Source organism: Dunckerocampus dactyliophorus, chromosome 6 (assembly GCF_027744805.1).
Source record: "Dunckerocampus dactyliophorus isolate RoL2022-P2 chromosome 6, RoL_Ddac_1.1, whole genome shotgun sequence".
Taxonomy (NCBI): Eukaryota; Metazoa; Chordata; class Actinopteri; order Syngnathiformes; family Syngnathidae; genus Dunckerocampus; species Dunckerocampus dactyliophorus.
The window spans coordinates 27,980,742-27,988,403 of NC_072824.1; positions in this window are offsets into that span (position 1 = coordinate 27,980,742).

Here is a 7,662-nt window from a genome sequence, read left to right on the forward strand (position 1 = left end):
ATGATTCACTTTGGTGAACAGAAACAGAAAGAAATTGTATTTGGTTTGGAACATTGTTCTTGGAGGCAAAATTGCACTTTCATTGATTGAAACAAGTTGTTTTTGCCAAAACTGTACCTTATAATGAATGGGACATTCCTAGTTTTGCCACTAGGGGCCAGTGCAGCGATTCTCTCTCGCTAAAGGACTGACGTGACTTCCTCATGCAGCTGAGGAGGCTTAATGGAGAAGACGCCGCTTGCACGTCTCACTTATTTATCCCTGTTATCCCTGTGGGTGTCCATTTAAAGTCCCCCCCTCCCCACTTGGTCCCCCAGGTCCAGTTCTGGTCGGATTTCCGTGACGAGGATCGGAGTTCCGCTTAGTTGCTGGGTCATTTAAGTAAAGAGTTTGGCTTCTCAAAACAACATGCATTCAAAAGAGGAAAACATTTGCGTCACAAAAATGCCTCCTTAGAAAAAAAAAATCAGACCACAAAAAAATCGCTCAGCTTTTTTCATCCGCTGTGGAACGCATACATGAACAAGATGGCTGCGACGCTCACGGTGGACGCATCTTCATCACACACACAACAATGGATACAACCACGTGTTTTGTCAGGAGTTACTTATTGAATTCAAGAGTGTTTCTCAAATGCGAGCGCTTGCAACTTTCTTTGGCTCCATTTGGGGTTATTGATGTTCCGTTATGGCAAGGCTTGGGCCCCAGATGCAGAGTTGGGAAGCCGGCAAAGCAGTTCAAGTCTTTTAATAAAGCCGAGTGTTAAAAAAATGAAAGTTCACTAACAAAGGGCAATGGCCAAACAGAAAAAACACCACGGAAGCAAAGGTCACAAAAGGTGAAGAAAGGAGATGAGCTGGCTGGAAGGCATGGAAGCGACCGGGATAAACTTGCTTAACTAGTATAGTCCATAAGGTGCGGGGAAAGGATCGCAAAAGGACAGCAAAAACATAACTAAAGTGAAAGGGAAACAAAATGTGACATTATAGAAATATTAGTTTTTTAAATTTAGGTTATACAGGATGGATAAGAGGGGCTCTTTGTCTGGAGATCTCAATCTTATTTGTGTGTGTGGGTTTTTTTTTGGGAGCTAATGTTGCCTTCTTATGTGCTTACAAGATGAATTTCTTTTCAAATGTTTCGTCACATGGAGAACCAAACAAAGAACCATTGTCTCACAGCTGCAAGCAGTCCGTTTAAGTAGAGAGAAAAGCAATCAGCCTCAGGTGCGCCCTGTTCTCCTGCCTCCAGCCGGAGCAACGACATCTGCAAAGAAAAAAACCCACACAGGCCAGGGGCCCGTTGCACAAAACTAGGATAAGGGATTAAGCCGGTATATCTTGGTTATCCTGGCTCAACTTATCCATGATCGGGTTGCACAAAAGTGGTATAGTGGAAAGTAGTCAGCATAAATGGAAAGCAATAATTATTCCACATTGTTATCGCATTCAGCTACGCCCACTGTCATTATTTACACGTTTGTCATTATTCATCTCTGTCATTGAACATAAAAGCTTTTACTGTCGATGATGCTGCAATCATGAGATCATTTATTAGATCACTTACACATAACGCCTCCATTTGTCCATCCATCCATTTTCTATGCCGCTTATCCTAATTAGGGTCACGGGGGTACGCTGGAGCCTATCCCGCCTGACTTCGGGCGAGAGGTGGGGTACACCCTGGACTGGTCGCCAGCCAATCGCAGGGCGCCTCCACTGTTATGATGCTTTTTATTTTTTTGCCGTTATTTGTGTCACACAAACCTGAATTGAATTTGTTGCATGTTTTAGAGCAATCAAAACAACATAATTAACAGAATAAAATAATGATTTAAATATCTTTCTCATAGGAATCTGTCCCGCGTAACTCCAAATGGTATAAATTCAGTGTCCGTGTTTATGATAATGCAGGTGTGTCCAACTACCATCACGGTGTCACAAGATCTTGTGTCACGAGATCTCACGAGATTAAAATGTGACAAGATTCCTCATTCAAAATAAACTCATGGGCACCGGACAATAATGCATTCATTCATTAATCACACAGTAAATGAATGTGAACTCAACAATTTTGCCAGCCTCGATATATCGCCATGTGCATGCGTGTCTGTTTTCCTTATCTCTCACCTCCAAACAGGGTTTACTCCGTGCATCGCTTTCAGCACCTTGGCTAGGTGGGCGGAGGCGGGATCGGTTGTATACACAAAGGGTGTAACATAGTAGAAATAAAATTAGTAGATTGCAATATAGTGTCATGTATTTTTTTAAATATTTTTCATTGACTTTTCTTAAAAGTAATATTGGCCCAATCTTGTGTAGCGTCTCGTCTCGTGAACGGGGTGCCCCGTGACACCCCTGCTGTAAAAGGAGCTTTGACACAAAGAAAGGAGAGGTGAGCTATTTGTGTTTTATGTGCATGGGTTTTCTCCGGGTACTCCGGTTTCCTCCCACATTCCAAAAACATGCATGTTAGGTTAATTGGCGACTCTAAATTGTCCACAGATTTAAATGTTAGTGTGAATGGTTGTTTGTCTATATGTGCCCTGCCAATGGCTGGCAACCAGTCCATACTGGATTGGCTCCAGCATACCCGCCCCGACCCTAATTAGGATAAGCGGCATTGAAAATAGATGGATGGCTTGTGTCACACGTGAAAATGGATGGATGGCTTGTGTCACAAGTGAACACTGGCAGTGGAAGACTCCCTTTTTCTGCACAGGTTGATCTGAAATTGGAGGAGAACATCAACCCCAAGCTTGCAAGAGGGTGTTTACCAGTCTCCTTCCTGAAAGAGCTCCTCGGAAGCATGTGAAGAGACAGCGTGTGATCCAACATGGATGACAAACAATCAGCCATCATTTTCCCACAGTGACTAAAACAGACGACTCCATCCTCAGCATGGAAAAGAGACATTTAGACATTAGAGATATTGTAAAAACCTAATGTCCACCTCCGCTTCACGTTGTGTTGAGCTTTGGTACAACATTGCGTATGCATAAGCTGGCATCATCATGAATGTTCTGCTCTGCAGCCTGGATAACAAATCCACCATGTGTCATGTGACATCAGGAGCCAAGGAGAATGCTGAAGGAACTCCTTCGCCCTGCCTTTAGGCTGGCTGATCCATCTGTCAGCCTCCTGCAGCAGGAACACACACCAGTAGGAAAACTGGTGTCACATCCTTGCTTGTCCATCTTACACAGAGGGGCGTGAAAGTGGGGTTGGGGGTTTGGTAGGTTAAGCAGGCCAGTGTTGTCAACATCATCTAATTTCATCAGAATTGTTTTTGTGGTATGGTCCAGTGCCTCTAAGTATCTCTGCTTTTTCTGCTACAGCATGCTGTCACGGAAAGAATGAATGAAAAAGGAGAGGTAGTCCAAAAAGGAGAGGAGGTGCACTGAAGGTTAACCTTGGAGTTGTTGAATTTCTGCAGAATGACAAATGTTCACAAAGGTTGCAGTCCTGAGAGATGGCCACAAACTGCATTGCTGTACATAATATAAACTACCAGCCCGAGCGAGTGATGCTTGTCACTCAGACTACATAACACAGCATTGTGGAACACGTGAGAGCATGCACAGGCAGGATGGCTCCGCCTCCGGCAGGCCTGCTCGATAAATCAAACAAATAGCATCACAGGCTGGCAGAGGAAGAGGTCCAACAGATAAAATGCTCTCCCACACAACAAAGCCACACTCACTGCGTAATTAATTGCAACAAATTACCTCTTCCTCTCCCTGTCTGCCCCCACCTCCACTGCTCATGCCGCACTAACGAGCGCGCTCTTTGCACGTGTGTCTAAGGAAGTGCACGTGCGCGCACGCACGCACGCTCTGCAGCCTTCATAAGTGCCTTAATGTGGCTTATTGCAGTGTGCGGTCCCCTTAGCTGTGGAAATATTCGTGTGACGGATGTGCTTTGTCGCCAGGGCTCCCCAGTGGAGGGCTGCTGCTGTCAGGGAGGAGATGATGACATTAACAGGGAGGCAAGGCGATGACAAATGCCTGTTATCAGCGAACGAGGCCGGTGACAAATCGAACGGCAGCGCCCAGGCAGCCCCGGCGCGGCGTAATAAAAAAGAAGATGGATGGCAGACCCAGACAGGGCCCGCGTTAATGCGATTTCCACCGCTCTCCCTGACTCCCAATTAAGGCTGGGGGGTGTCGAGAGAGAAGATAGACTCTGTGTCTTGTGGATGAGAGTGTCTGAGGATGAAGAGGCTGAGGTGGAGAGGAAGAGGGACATGAGGCAAAGGAAGAGCTCTCAGCAAAGGCCGCCGCCAAGGCTCAAGACATATGAGCAGGGGTGTAACGAGTCGTTTTAATCACGATTCGATTCGCATCACCATTCATGGTTGCCGATACGATTCAAAGACGATACTGGTTCATTTAGAACGATACGATCCGAAACGATTCAGTGCGAATGTAAAATAAATACCTGGATACTGGACAGTGCAGGTTTAGTTACTTAGATTCCCGTTGTTTTTGTAAGAGAATCAGGTCTAAATGATTAATAATGCTGATATACTTAATGATCAATGAGTACCAAAAATGAGTTAAAAATGCGACAGAAAATGGGGATGAACAGAGGGTGGTATAGCTCGCCATGATGAATGATTTACTTTAAATGGTGCAATCCAAACCTGCACTTTGCACCCAATGAGGGGCATTACGCAAATGAATGTGGGATGGTATCTTCAATTAGGTGTTGGAACTTTCTCACCTGTACTGGCCAATGGAGGCGGGGGCTTTTTTTGGGGTGATAAGCCTCCTGATCAGAGCAGCCATTTGAAAGAACGCTGCGGCAACTAGCAAGAGTACACAAATGCATACATATGTGTTTTGACCTGGATGATGACGTCACTTAGCGTCACCGCTACTGGACCGTAAACGACCATCCAGAGGCGTACAAAACGTCCTTACTTTGTCACATAAATGTCACTTAAAAGGTGTTTCCAATAAGACCAGATGAGTTAAAAATGAATACTGAGTGAAGTGGATGAACTGACCAAAAGAAGAAAAAGAGAAACGACTATATTTGACAGGTCAACTACAACTCCCAGGACACAGACAGACTGAATGCCTTTATGGTTTTTATCGAGTCTTGATCGTTAAAAGTGCTAAAAAACAAACAAACATCCACATAAAGCCTGCCGTGCTTCAATCCAATGCTTTATTTCCTAGTATGGATTCAATCGATTGATCGCCTTTTAAACCATGTTAGATCAATATATTCCATCCAGAATAAAAAACTTGCAAAGAGCAAATCGATGCAGTTGAATCTCAGGAATATAAATTGACGCATGGATGCAGTGGATGAATCGTTACACCCCCACGTATGAGCACGTGGACATGTCCAATCCGGATCGCATACAATAAAGCTAATTTCCTATTACAGCTTCTGACCCTGCATACAAATCATTCTTTTTGATGGGTAAGAATATTTTGTGGCCTCCTTCTTGACATCCAAGCTAACTTTATTTTATCTACCTGTATATTGTGATGACCTTGACTCACACAAGACATAGTCAGAGGCTTTTCAGCTTGCTTAAAGGCGCCTTGGTCGGGCACTGAAGTGACAGTGAGCCTGTCGGAAAGCGAACAGGGGCTCACTTGGCAGGACTGTGCTAAAATATCACCGTGCCAACACAAAACTGACAGCACATGTAAAAGGTAGGTAAACACACATAGGGCACCTGCAACTATTATGGGGAATAATAAACACAACAACTACGTTAACCCGTAACAAACACATAACTTTTGCAACTTTCTACAAAAACAAGTGCCGCCGGGCATGCTGGGAAGCTGAAGAGGTGAACAAATGTATTGCAGCTGACGTGAAACGGACGAGGGGTAGGATTAAATAAGCGTTGCTTCTTCCTACTCCTTTGTGAATTGTGCTATGTGAGTGCTCCGGTGTAACTGGTGTGCATGTTTACAAGATGAATTCAACCAAATTTTCGTCCCAGCCCGCCCCTGGTCAAGATATGTAAAGTTAAATAATTATTATTGTCATTGATATCTTGCGCATACATCCTTCCTAATGTTTCATTTTACGTATGAATATTCTCTGGCGGCCAATAATAATCCAGCTGTGGGCCACAAATGGCCCCCGGACCACATTTTGGACACTCCTGTAATACGGCCTGGTAGACTGTTACTGTCGCTTAAGAATGGTGCACGTCAGGAAGAATGAGGCTGGCGGCCGAGACGAAGCGGAGGTTGAGAACATGCAGCTTTAATTGTCTGTAGAGCCCATCTGCTCCCTCCTTTGCTTCCTCGCTTTTACTCACATCTCAATCACGGTCATGCCTCAGAGGTATTGGGTTGTTATGTGTCTCAGTGGCGACGAGGAACATCATTAGAGTCTCTCAAACAGCGAGAGTAATGAACAAACCCCCACACATCTATGCCTTTACTCCCTCATCGTGAAATACTTCATTCAAAGCTCCTCTCGAGCTCCTTGATTAGCTGTGTCAGCAAAAAAAAAAAAAAAAGAGGAGTCCTTAAATCAGCTCTTATAAAAACGTTGACAGTCTTTGGCTTATAGGCAGACAGGCCTATAGAGATGAGCTACGATTGCGTTCCAACTCCTGTCCAAGCACCCAGATGTTATCGTTTTCAAGGATCCGTTTGGGATATTGAGGCATTGCCCAGGGAGGAGGGTGCACCTGTTCCAGGACACCCAAGGGCGGCTGTTTTGTCACTCTGACAATGTTTTATAAAAGGCAAAGGAAGCTCAGAAGGCTACAGAAGCAGAGCCATATATCTCCAGCTATTACATTGGGGCTAAAAAAAAGAAAGGGTCGGAATGAAGTGAAATATAGTTGTGGCTGAAAGGGAAGAAAAGAACAGAGTCTAAAGAGGGATGGCGGAGTCTCCTTGGGAGCCTGCAGGGGCTGTGCTCCAAATCAAAGACGGATGAGTCGCCGTCGCAGACACTAAACCGTATCATACTGCGAGCAACGCGGTGAAGAGAAGAAGATATGTGGCTGAGAGTGAGATGTCTTTAGAGAGGAAGAGCCTCTCTCGACCGCTGATGATATTAGTTTGGAGGAACAAGGAGAAATTAGAAGCCTGCAGGGAAGGAGCATGAGAAAAGGCAGGGAGGAAGCAAGGTAAAAGTCCAAACTCAAACTAATAAGCTGTCATGTGGATGGGCGGGCCGAAACACGACTTGGAGTTATTGCTGGGGCCTGATGGCATAAGAATTACAGTACATGGATCATATCTGGATCGATAGGTAGACAAAGTCATTACGGAGGGGCTGGAGTTCAACGTCTCCCTGTGGGGCTGCAAGCAGGGACACAGGGTTGCTATTTGTCACCATGGCAATGCTTAACACATTTTCACACACAGGTGGGGAGCCGTGTGCTTTTATTTTGCTTGTTGCTCTTATTTCCAAAGCTATCTGTTCCAGCTGTATCGATTGTTTTGGCCCAACGCGATTGTCACACCTTATGAAGGATGCACAAGCACGCACTTCTAGCACGTGTGTTTACAGGTAAGTTAAATGGCTCGGTGGGGTCCATAACTCAGCGTTTGTCCTTCCGTGCTCCCTGTCTCTGCAGCAAAGCGATGGGGAGCGCGAGCAGGGCAGCATCGATTCTCTCTGTGCTGAGAGAAATTAGGCATGAAATTAAAGCTCACATCAAAGGCCA